We start from the raw sequence: 13,972 nt of genomic DNA, 5'->3' as shown, positions 1-13,972 counted from the left end.
TCCCACCCTCGCTATCCCACCCCTCTAGGTGGTCACAAAGCACAGAGCTAATGTCCCTGTGCTATGCGGTTGCTTCTCACTAGCTATCTATTTTACTTTTGGTAGTGTATATATCTCCATGCCACTCTCTCACTTTGTCACAGCTTACCTTTCCCCCTCCCCATATCCTCAAGTCCATTCTCTAGTAGGTCTGTGTCTTTATCCCCATCTTGCCACTAGGCTCTTCATTAACTTTTTTTTTTTTTCCCTTAGATTCCATATATATGTGTTAGCATACGGTATTTGTTTTTCTCTTTCTGACTTACTTCACTCTGTATGACAGACTCTAGGTCCATCCACCTCACTACAAATAACTCAATTTCATTTCTTTTTATGGCTGAGTAATATTCCATTGTATATATGTGCCACATCTTCTTTATCCATTCATCTGTCGATGGACACTTAGGCTGCTTCCATGTCCTGGTTATTGTAAATAGAACTGCAATGAACATTGTGGTACATGACTTCTTTTGAATTATGGTTTTCTCAGGGTATATGTCCAGTAGTGGGATTGCTGGGTTGCCCATACACTTATGATTTCTAACGTTCATAACTATCCTCCCATTAGAACTACCTCTCTCAAAACTCAATAACTACAGACCAACTGCACTTTAATTACAAGAAAAAATATCTTTGAATTCTACTAAGCACACGATTTATTCAGAAATCCTTAATCAGAATTTCAGGACTCAAGACATTTAAATTAATTTATTCTTTAAAGATGAAAACAGATTGCCCATCAGGAAAGGAAAACTTTAAAGGCACTTTCTACAAGAAGCTTAAAGAACTCACCAGACATTGCTGAAGCCTTGGGGTAAGGAGAAAAAAAAAATCTTTTTGATAAATTAAGTATATGTGATTCAAATACAGCATAATTTTATTCACATTACATTTTATTACATAAATTTTAAAATTTGGAGATTTGCTGTACCCAGAATGATTGACGAATTATATCTGCTGATTATTCAATCTTGCAGTGATAAAAAACATATGCTTCTCTTTGCTTTGGTTTCTCAATCTTTCATCTAAGCATCTATATGATACCCATGTAGTTGTATTTAATTTTTGAACTGCATAGTCAAAAATCAAATTATATTTCCCTTTAATTTTTCTCTTTGATTCATGATTCCTTCTGAGAAATGGGCTCACCAAAAAGATAATCATAAGATATACTTATCTAAGTACTTGATAATTTGGTAGTGATTTACATTCAATTCCAAAGCACATTAATGAGTAATGTCTCTCATTCTTTCTACTCATACAGAATATATTATCATTATAATCCACTAGTCATTTTGAACTCTACTCTTAGTTATATCACCTTTCTCACTGAAAACATTTTGTTCATAATATATTTCCAGCTGTTTTAGTTCCCCAAATTCAAGTTCCTTTCAAAAATCCCCTAACTATATCTAGTTCAACTGCAGGGACTTTGTATGCTTCCTAATACAGTGTCTTGATTATGTTAAGTGCTTAACAGTGCATACTTTAGAGATATATTAATATAATCCCAAACAGATGGTCTAATGATAAAAATTATATATATTCTCAAGGTGATGTAATAAAAATGATCTCTGTTACAAATGAGTGAAATGAAGGATCACTTATAATAATAACTCTTTAAAGGATATTATCAAGGAACAATTTTTTTTTTTAATTACAAATGGAGGCTTTGAAGAACATTAAGGTTTGAATACATTTGCTTCAAGCAAGCGTGCTGTGGATATTACTTATATGTCTTTACTTCCCAGCAAAAGAGAGGAGACTACACTGTTTACCCTGAAGAACACTTTACAAGCCACAACAATCTTGAAGGCAACCCTTTTTTAACTATTCAATAATTATTTGTTTGAACCACTTTAAAAATATTGTTACTTATTAGAATTTTTGCATGATTTTCCACTCAAATTTGCATATAACATACATATCTAACCATGAAAATCTTTATCTTAGATCAAGCAAAGCTACAAAATAGATAAAAATCAACAGCATAATATATTTTTAAACGGTCAATTTAACTTTATCAAAATTAACAATTTCTGTTCTACAAAAGACACTGTTGAAAGAATGAAAGACAAGCCATAGACTTGAGAAAATATTTCCAAAATATATATATGTTAAATAAGTTGTATCTAGAATAAAAAATGGATTTTGAAACTCAATAATAAGAAAACATCAACCCAACTTTAAAAACAGTTAAAGATTTGAATAAACCCTTCATCAAAGAAAATACACAGATGACTGAGAAACACATGAAAAGATGGCATCTTTAGTAAGTAGGGAAAATGCAAATTAAAACTATGATGAGATGCTATTATATACCTATGGATTGGCTAAAATTTAAAAATATTTATTATGCCAAGTTCTTTCAAGATCAGAGGAACCATAACTCTCATCCATTGCTCATGGGATTACAATATGTTAAGGTCACTTTGAAAAATATTTTTGCAGTTGCTTGCAAAGTTAAACATATGCTTATTAAATGACCCAGCAATCTCAACCTAAGAGTAATGAAGATTTGTGGTTTTGCAAAAAAAACTGTACACAAATGTTTGCAGCAGCTTTTTAATAATCTTCCCACTGAAGACAACCTAACTGACATTCAGTGGTGAATAGATGAACAAGCTCTGGCCCATACAATGAAATACTACCCAGCACTAAAAAAGGAGTAAACTAGTGACATGCAACAGGCAAATCTCAAATGTGTTATGCTTAGTAAAAAGCCATATTCAAAGAGCAGAATCATGTGCTATATGATTCCTTTTATATACACTTCTGGACAAGGTATGGTATGGGGACAGAAAAAAATCTGCAAACAGTTGTTTATAGCAGCTTTATTTATAATTGCCAAAACTTGGAAGCAACTAAAATGTTCTTCAGTAGGTGAATGGAGAAATAAACTGTGGTACACCCAGACAATGGAATATTATTCAGCACTAAAAATAAATGAGCTATCAAGCCATGGAAAGACATGGAGGGATCTTAAATGCATATTATGAGTGAAAGAAGTCAATCTGAAAAGACTACATGGTGTAAGATTCCAACTATATAATATTCTGGAAAAAGCAAAACTATGGAGACATTAAAAAAAGATCAATAGTGCCAGGGTGGCATAAGGGGGAAAGATGAATAGGCAGAGTACAGAAGATTTTTAAGACAGTGAATATGCTCTGTAGTGGTGGATACATGTACGTTTGTCCAAACCCATAAAATGTACAACACCAAGAGCAAACTTAATGATTTGCCACTGTAGCTTCATCCTTGGTAACAAATATACCATTCTAGTGAGTGATGTTGATAATGGAGGAGGCTATGCATGTGTTGGGGCAGGGAGTATATGGGAAATCTCCGTACCTAAAACTGCTCTCAATTTTTTTGAAATAAAAAAAGAGACAAATAGGAGTCGGTGGCCCTTTCTTCTCCGCGGGACGTGGAGAGTGTGGCCGGGACAGACGATGGGGCCTCCGTCCTTGCCACCTCCGGAAAAGACTTCCGAGTGCGTTGCACATCGAAGCGGGCCTTGACGGAAATGCTAGAACTTTGCGGCCGCTTAGTGCAAAAGCTGGGGGACGTGCTGCCAGAGGAGATTCAGGAGCCCGTGTTGCGAGATGCGCAGTGGACTTTTGAATCAGCTGTGCAAGAGAATGTCAGCATTAATGGGCAAGCATGGCAAGAAGCTTCAGACAACTACTTTATGGATTCTGATATCAAAGTCCTTGAAGACCAGTTTGATGAAATCATAGTCGATATAGCCACAAAACGTAAGCAGTATCCCAGAAAGATCCTTGAACATGTCATCAAAATCATAAAAGCAAAACAAGAAATTTTGAAGCAGTACCACCCTGTTGTACATTCATTGGACCTAAAATATGACCTTGATCAAACTAAAGACTGCCCCCAGAGAATATGGTATCCATTGCGGCCAAAGAGAATCAGTCTTCACATATAAACTCTTTGTTCATCTTGGAAGTTGAGATTAGGCACTATCAACATTTAGATTACAGCTTAATGCCTGGATGGGACTTCATTTAAAACAACAGATACGTAGTGATTCTTTTATACAAATATAGTAGCTTTATGCTGGGGTATGATATATTGTATTTCTTTCCTCACCTTTGCATTGATAGTCAATGAAAAGCATATTGTTTGAAAGTTGACACAAAGCCCGTCAATGGTCATTAAGAGTGCAAACTTTTACTGTCGTTGAATACCATCAACACTTGGCTGCCTTACAGCTTTTATGGAATTTCAGAAGTAACGTATTCCATTGGGTTTCCTGGATATACATCTTTCTCTAAAAAAAAAAAAAAAAAGAGCTCTGTAACTGTTGTCGTTATTTAAGGGCTGAAAGTCATGCCCTCCCCACAGCAGTTTGATTTATCAAATTAACGTACAGATGGCAAGACTGACTCTGACTTTGTTACTCTAAATTCCGCTAATTTGGATTTGTGGGATTAATTTTAGGATTTTTTGGTTTTGTTTTGTAAGACAAAGATGATGATTATTTGTGTAAGAATTTCTCTTAGAAATAAAAATTGGCATGTAGGCAATGTTTCTAACCCACGCTTTTGTTTTCCGTAGATCTCTTAACCTTTAAACATAATTTGACTTGGAACTAATAGTTTCTTTTCAGGATTTCTCACTATTTCTTTGTAAATGACTCCAGTTCAAAAATATATATCAGATTAATACATTAAATTGTCATTGTGGAACAAATATAGATACAATCATACTGAACTATTTTACATTTAAGAATGTTTATATATCAAGTATATAATCATTGGTAGAAGTCTGAGAAAGCTATATTGCCTATACTTCTAACATTTAACTACAGTTTCTTATTTCTTATTGTGTCTCTTACATTAATACAAGGTAGGCAGGGTCATCTAATTTGCCAGCTGTTTCCCTATTAATGACTCAATACCTTCATTCCTTTGCAGAGGACTTTACTAATCATGAGGCTGGAAAATCTGTACTTCTCTTGTTCATTATGTCTTAATAATCATAAAGATCTAAATGTGACAGAAAATCTGTCACAGTGCAGAAAACTTACAAAGCTACTTTATCACATTCTGTATTTGAATATTACAACTTGAGATCTGTATATTTGTACACAGTAGTGTGTTTTTTTATTAAAATAATGTACAAAGAAAAAAAAAGAGACAAACACAAGAAGTAGATAAATATAATGTAAAAATTCCTGCAACTTAAGTGTATGTACAATGCAGTGAGAGCAGAAAGTAATTCTAAATATATCTGATATCAAAGAAGTACTCTCAAGCCTACAGTAAAATTCCAAAGTATCCTCTGATGCAGACAACTCCAAAGAATGTTACAAATATTAATAGTTCCAGTTGTTATTTCTTTTTTGGGGGGGAGGGGACGGAGGGTGAAGTAAAAAAGTATACCCTTATTGCTTTCCCAGGCAAAGAGGGCCACAGCAGGGTAATGCCCTCAAAACTGTGTGTTTCTTGATCAAATCTTGGTAAACTACTTATCCTTTATCCCAGATTATTGGACCACTTACAGATGAGATCCTACAAGAAAGCAACTATTTTAACATTCTTTAATACACTATTACCTATAAGTAATTGTCCATGGAGTCCTTACAAATTTTATGTCTGGTAGTAAACTAACACCAAGAAATGAATGTTAATCACTTCCATTTTAGGGACATAAATATTATCCTTTGCTGTTTATTTACAAAAAAATTTTGAATTATGGTTAGTAGAATGTTCTCATTTTGGACAGCTCTGCTTTGAATACTTTTAATTACTACTTCAAAAAATTTTAATATAATATGAAAATGTTATGTTTAATCAATTCAATTAATTGAAAAACTTACTGGGTAACTGCTATATGATAGGTCTGTGTTAAATGCTGAGAAGACACTAATATACAATAGAGGCTCATTTGAGGAGACAGCAAAGCTAGCATGAAATACAAACCCTGGTGTTACTGCTGCATCAAAGGCAGGTGCCAGATGCTATGGAATTTGTAGGAAAGAAACTGAATGAAGTCATAAATAAAGGGGCATGTCAGAGAAGAAAACCATAAAGGAATTTTTAAAATATTCCAAACTACTTTATTTCTGAACTCTACCTTGCTGGAAGAACTTTGATTTTTTTCTGATGAATCCCACTCTTGATTATTGCTTTGCTATTAGATAAATCATTACATTGTCCTTCAGGTAGATCAAATGCATTATCCTCTGTACTCTTTTCTGACCCACGTTCCTGATTTCTTCCTGTACACTGAATAGGTAGATCTTGCATTCTTCATAAGGTTTCTTTTCCACTTATCTGCTATAATTATATCCTCAAGAATAATTGGTCTTTTCAAAAAGTTTGGATAATTCAATCATCACAGATCCAATGGACAAAGTATACAATGATCGGTACTGCAAATTTCAATGTTCTATCAAAAGTATTAAAATTAAGTTCTAAATACATTTCTGTGTAAATTTAGTTTCCCCTGGGACAAGTCTGTCTCCAAACTGTAGACGTGCACAGTGCTATGCTTTGTGGCTAGAATATGGGTGTACTTTCAAACACCTCTTTTGGTTCAGGTCTGATAAAATATATATCTGACACATACTTTTTATTTAGGGCTAAGGGTGAGGACAATGATTTCAAATTAAAGTGATTTTACTTTGTTATTTTCTTTCTTCCTTTTGGTTTTCTCACCTATGCCACTTATTCTAATGAGATTTAACTTTGAAACTGGAAACCTAACTCTCTGTTTGTAGACTTAGCTTAACTTATTTGACCTATTTGGCTGCCTTGTCTTCAGTTTTAGTTTCCTAGGTAGACATGTGAAAGACACCTAGGATTGCTGTTCAACCTTAAACCCGCCACCTGATTTCCTGAAATAATCATACCTACTGTTTTAGTGTCCTGGTGACAATGCGACAGAGTTTCCCATTTCTAGACTGCTATTCATAGAATTATAGGATCATAAAAGCCTTCATAGGTTATCTGTTTTCTTAGCTTGCTAGAGAGTTTTCTTCTTCCTCAAACATTTCAGGACAAGAGAGCAACAAAACTCAGCCTTGAATCAATTCTGGACCACATAATCATAAAAGTCAATTCCCCTTTCTTCACCGTGATATATGGAGGGTATAGCACAGCATCCAGGTGCTAAAATAAAGTGTCAATATATATACAAAAGCTGAAAAACTTTGCAAGAATTTAATGGTATAGAATCTATAAGTAGCACCATGTGAAAAATAGTTGGATAGTCAGTTGGCTAAATACATTTTCTGGAAAAGTGATATCACTAGGTCAAATAAGTTGGATTATCTAAAATAACTAGGAATGAGACATCTATTTGTCTAATATTTAATGAACATATAGCCTAGAGCTTTTTTTAGTCTCTCTTTTTTGTTATTGAGTAGCTCTTGTGACTAAATCATGTTTAAAGAGCAGAAAATAAATCATAGAAATCTAAAGCTGAGAAGAACATTGGGGTAGAATTATTCATGTCTGTTCTACTAACATGATAAAACTAAGACCTAAAATTCTTAGACACTTGAACCACATCCACTTGTAGCTGATGAGCAACACCAAGACTCAAACATCACAAGGTAGCATGATATAGTTCAAAGAATGACCTGATGTCAGGGCAAGTAAATAAGATGGTTCCAAGCTCATGACAAATCTGTTCCTTAATTTGTTATCAAAAAAAAGTAGTAAAAGGAAATAATTCATCCGTGAGTCCTGGCTTGTTATTGACTCTGTTTGGTCAATCAGAATAACTTCTAACTGATTCACATTCTTTATGGTTAGTCAGAAGGGGTTGTGGCTTCTAATCAAATCAGCAGGTCTGGAGACCATAGATGGATGAAAAATGAAGACAGTCAGGTGAGTATTTGGATTAGTTTCTCAACAGGGACCTTAGAGTGGATCTTCATGAATATGAGTACAGAATAGCCAAATCTTGAAACTAACAAATTGCACTCAGTTATTAAATATGGAGAAATCTGTTCATTTTTATTTTTCACAACTTGGTAAATGGATTACAACATATTGATCTTGTTATGTTTCTATGGATATCATGGATTCTTATTTAGATCATCTATTTTTTAGAGGTTAGAATCAGAGGTTTTCTTGCCATCTCCTTTTGTGTGTGGCTTATGATAATGCATTCAGGAATTCAGAAATTTTGAGTCAAGAGTTTAGGGATACTTTCTATATGTACTTTATCTTAAAATAGGGGTTTTAGCATTAAGAATGATAAAAATAATTTTGTTTGGCCAACTCAGTATTTAAAAGATATTTATCTTATCTTTCATTGATTAATTGGCTATCTAAATAACAAGGATATAGAACTAAGATAGGAACAAATGTTTTATATATACTATCTCTTACATTTTATTTTAATCCATCTACTATTTCATTTGCTTTCCTTTTGTTCTAAAAATTGATAAGACCTAAAAGCATTGCTTCTCTGAAAAGGTTTTTATTTATTCATTTATTTTTCTTTATGTAGAACTGGCCATGGCTTATAGGATGCAATAAATCACAATCAAGCAATATGGAAAACATTTTTGAACTGGTAGAGACTTATAGATAATCTAAGACATGCACATGTAGAATATGAAGAGTAATACATAGTGGCATTTAATTACCATTTCAGTTGGAAAGAAAAACTAGAAGAGTCACCAGCCCTTCAGAGACTTGGAAAACGGAATCTATCAAGATAAGGAAATAGAAAATGTTTAATGTTTCATAAGCAGATTACTCAAATTTTTAGATTCGTCAACATCAAATTTTTAAAGAAAAAATTAAATATTCAACAAATATTTCTTGAGAACTTACTATGCATGAACATCCTTTCTTTAGCTGCAAAGCATAGAGAAAAAAATACATGATCACATTCTGAATATTGTATTACAATCTAGAAGACAGTGAGAAACCTGTATAAATAAATGTTTCTAAAAAGGCAAAACATAACTACCAGTTGAAAGAGATAAGTAAAGTGCTATCTTTTTTTTTTTTTTTTTCTTAACTCTTTGGAGAAGCATTTAATAAAATTAAAATATTTCTGCTGTGTAGCACCTCTTGGCACTTGAGTACCTATTGTCTAGTGTAGAGAGAATAACAGGATAAGGTCAGGTGACAGAAGGGTGGTAGACAGAAGTATAGGAAGAGGACAAGTAAAGCAGTTGAGAGATCTAAATATTAGGAAAAGGTAGGGGTAGTGATGAATGCAGTCAGAAAGACAAAAATAGGGGCCTGAAGAATCCAAGAAACAAGGAAGGACTGAGATAGCAAATAAATAACTTGCCCATTGATTGGGAGTGATTCTTCCTAGCAACTTAACAAAGCTGGTAATATATAAGTTCTCAGAGAATAACAAAATTAATTTCAAAAGGACATTTAATGAACCTTTAATAAGGTGAACACCTGACTTTTCCATTATCCCTTTTTCCTGAGAATCAATAGACATGGAGTCACATTTATTATTCCATGGGCCAATATATTTTTCAGAGACTGAGGATTCTTTTATTGGTATCTTTTCATTTTCAGGGAAATTGTCAAAAAAATCCAAAGGTTGGAGAACACAGATGAAGCTCATAAAATGTGCATGTTGCCCTGTCAAGTTTAAAGGTAAAACACCAAACATGAAATAGTAAGCCTTCCCCGGGAGTGGGAATAGTGAGTGTACTTCTCATTAAGCAGATGAATAAGGATAAATTAAATACAATATCAGGCATTAGTAATGGATTTTTCCTATTTTTAAATATACTGGGTAGTGAAAGTGTTTATTACTCATATTTTATAAGTGAAGAGATTGAGGTCTAGAAATTTTAAATGACTGGGAAAACTCATAGAGCTTGTAGTCATATTAAAACAAGTTCTCACACTCCCACTGCTCTGTGGCCCTGAAGACAACCATTCCCTTTACCTTGGAGTATGCAGTGTTCCTTCCACCATGCCATGTTATCTCCCCAAAACAAGATATTCTTGTTTATGCTGAGACACCCAATTATTTTCAAAGTTAAAAAATTTATCAAAAATGTTCTTTGTTGGTAGAAAGATTTTTTTCTTTGTTCGTTATATGGAGAAAGTAGCTAACATATGTATTATCTTTTCTCATATAATAAATTATTAGTATACATTCTCAGCTTATCACCAGCCATCTAATTACTAGTTACTGATATATACACTGAGGCTTACCAATCACCACTCCTAAATAAATAGCTATGAGAGGAAAGAAAACAAAAAGAATGAAGAAAAATAAACTCAGATTCTTTTGTTTGTACTTAGCTCATTTATTTTGACAAGCACAGTTTAAATTTAACAACTGGCTTAATCAGCCTTAATGCTGACTCACTCCAGGGTACACTTGAAGAGAAAGCCAGAATCATCAACTTGAGGGCAGAAAAGGTCTTCATTGCCTTGCGATGGAAGACAGAATGTTTATTGCTTCTGTGTCTTTGATGATAGAGCTTCTCAGACTAACAACCAAAACATTTACTAAGCAAGTTCTCTGTCTGTAGAGCTATGAGAATTGGCACTAGAAATATTTTTTGTGATTTTTCTTTTCCATTACACAAATAAAATGTTAGGTACTTATGAAAATGTATTATTTTTTTCCCTTTCGTTCCATGTTTGGACAATTCTCTTGTCTATTTCTGAAATTTACTTTACTCTCCTGATTATGGTAAAGGCTCCAAGTCCTTACTGATTTGAAGATATTTACTTGTTGTCTTTTTTTTGGATGATAAAGTGTAATGAAAAATTAAGGGGACTGCCACTCAAGATGAGAGAGAAACAAGTTGACCTGTGTCATTTCAAACTGCATATTGTCAACAGATATTGAAAATTAAATTTATAGGAAATGCTATTATAAAATTCCTCTAAACGTCAAAAACTTTCTACTGAGTGTTGTCACATTGCTAGGAATATACAGACAAGAAGCAGGAGGAGGCTAATGTGCAAATAAATGAGTAAATACCCAGAGGATTTACCATACAGCATGAAGTACCATAGAGTATTGAGCAATTCTTCAAGTTAAAGGAACCAATGTGCCCTTGCCCAAGGCCCCCAGGCAAGGTGGTAAGAATGAATTTAACAGTATATTCACATGATGACACATTTATGTGACACTTGTAAATTTAATCAGTCAAGTCCACTGAATTGCTCCACATCAACTTCATCATACTTTCCCTCGTGATCATGGAAAGTGACTGTGGGCATTATTGGAATCTTTCTAAGGGAAGTTGAGTTGGAAATACACTTAATTTGGCTTTAAAAAGACAGCTGTGTTCTTACAGCTAAGGTATTACCAACTGCCCTAATGTAGGACAGTTTTCTGGGAAAACTTCTACCATTCACTGCACCAACTTATATGGTATGTTTACCACCTCAGGACTTCTGGTACAAGCCAGAATCATAGAACCAAAAGGCCATATTTTATGTACACAGCACCACATATAGAGCTATGTGGGCAGTGAAGCTAAAATAAGATTTGACATGTGTGGAGCAAGAAGCTTGTTTGTGGAAAATTCTTCTAATAATCAGACCAAGAAAATTATAAGCAGACAGTTTTAATACCCAGTGAAAGCAGAACTTCTTTCCTGTCATGAATAAACTCAATAATGTGGCATATACAATTAAAAAAGTACCACACAATAAAATTTTAATTTATTTCTGCGTGAATTTAATAGGAATTATTCTGACAACAGGGAGCAAATCGTAATAAAAAGTTTCAAATCATAATAAAATCATTCATTCTAAGATTTGGAATAGAAATTGTGAATAGGCTCTTGAATTATTTGATAATACAATTAATAAAGAACATAGCATATAAACATATTGAAACATATTTTTAAATTTAAATATTTCAATTCCTCCCTAAATAATAAAATAAGTGCACAAAATATAGAACTCATAGTATACCTCTAAATACAAATAATTACAAACTAATTGAATAAAAATATATTTGTTATTGCACAAAAATGTTTAAAGCCTGAAAGTTTTACATAGAAACTTGATATGAATATGATACATACTATTAAATATCAGTGGTTCTGAGGTAATAAAAGAAAAACTAGAGATTTAGAATAAAAGTTGGCTTCTAGCTCTTATGATTAAGAATAAAATTTGGGTTAGGATTTCGTGAGTAGAACTTGTGTTAAAAAATGTTAAGGAAAATGTTGGCAAAATAAAATGTTAATAAAGGTCGAAGTTGGTTCTGAAGGGAAGTAATATGGCTGAGGAGATGATTTGTGGATTAGGTATGTGATATTAATTACTTTGATCTTAACTAGTTTATATTATATTGTTTAGACAGTGTAGAACTTTGGACTATTGTTGAGGAAGATAGTCACATAACTGTTGTTAACAATTTTATATCTTTAATACTAAAGACAATACATGTGGTTAAATGAAAATCTGATATGAATATGCAGAAATAGATTCATATTTTTGGATGACTGAGGACAATGCATTAACTTCAACATCATTTTCCTCCATTATAGTCTATGGTTGAAATTTACTTATGTAAGTGACATATAAAATTGTAAAAGATGTTCTAATTTTTATTATTATCATTGTTTAAAAGGAAACATGTTTATGATAATTTATTTATAAAAACAGAAATCTTCTTTTGGTAGTTAAAATCCATATACCCTACAAATAGTATTTATGATGTGTTGAGAACAAAAGTTATATAATTTTTCCAACATTTATGTGGTAAAATGGCAGTCCGTATTTATATGTTCACTGGTACATTTTTAGATTTTAAAAGAAATTATGAACTACTTTTTAAATATATTTGCTATCAGTAGTTAGTAAGAATTTGATTTTTTTTTTTTTTTTTTTTTTTTTTTTGGCCAATCCTCTACTCCTTTGGTGACACTTTTCATCAGAATTTAAGGATTGAAGATTTAGAAATTTGCCTTCCAAGACAATATAATTATACTAAAAAATAAATTCAGGGATAGTAATCAAGTTTTAAATAAAGTTCAACTTCTGAGATCGACATCACAGATGCATGAACAGAATAATGACATGCTCATCCATGTTTACGTTTATGTGTTCATGTGTGTTATGGGTGACAGATATTATATTCTTAAAAATAAAATACAGTTTTTCTAACACTGCATAATATGCAACCTGTTTTTTTAACATCTTTATTGGAGTATAATTGCTTTACAATGGTGTGTTAATTTCTGCTTTATAACAAAGTGAATCAGCTATACATATACATATATCCCCATATCTGCTCCCTCTTGCGTCTCCCTCCCACCCTCCCTATCCCACCCCTCTAGGTGGTCACAAAGCACAGAGCTGATCTCCCTGTGCTATGTGGCTGCTTCCCACTAGCTATCTACTTTACATGTGTTAGTATATATAAGTCCATGCCACTCTCTCACTTCGCCCCAGTTTACCTTTCCCCCTCCCCGTGTCCTTAAGTCCATTCTCTATGTCTTCTTCTTTATTCCTGTCCTGCTCCCTAGGTTCTTCAGAACCATTTTTTTTTTTTGTATATTCCATATATATGTATTAGCATATGGTATTTGTTTTTCTCTTTCTGACTTACTTCACTCTGTATGACAGACTCTACGTCCATCCACCTCACTACAAATAACTCAATTTCGTTTCTTTTTATGGCTGAGTAATATTCCATTGTATATATGTGCCACATCTTTTTTATCCATTCATCTGTCGATAGACACTTAGGTTGCTTCCATGTCCTGGCTATTGTAAATAGAGCTGCAATGAACATTGTGGTACATGACTCTTTTTGAATTATGGTTTTCTCAGGGTATATGCCCAGTAGTGGGATTGCTGGGTCATATGGTAGTTCTATTTATAGTTTTTTAAGGAACCTCCATACTGTTCCCCATAGTGGCTGTATCAATTTACATTCCCACCAACAGTGCAAGAGGGTTCCCTATTCTCCATACCCTCTCCAGCATTTA

General features: G+C 33.2%; 1 pseudogene across 1 annotated transcript; it reads left to right on the top strand.

Moving 5' to 3' along the window:
* The first annotated feature begins 2,299 nt into the window (after positions 1-2,299).
* Positions 2,300-12,190, top strand: LOC309647572 (kinetochore-associated protein NSL1 homolog pseudogene; annotated as a pseudogene). Its single transcript has 2 exons — positions 2,300-2,311; positions 3,440-12,190. The product of its transcript is annotated as a kinetochore-associated protein NSL1 homolog pseudogene (transcript).
* Positions 12,191-13,972: the final 1,782 nt, after the last annotated feature.

Source organism: Balaenoptera physalus (assembly GCF_965194825.1).
Source record: "Balaenoptera physalus genome assembly, chromosome: 18".
NCBI lineage: Eukaryota > Metazoa > Chordata > Mammalia > Artiodactyla > Balaenopteridae > Balaenoptera > Balaenoptera physalus.
Note: the sequence above shows the minus strand (reverse complement) of the source record. Positions and strands in the feature narration are given on the sequence as shown.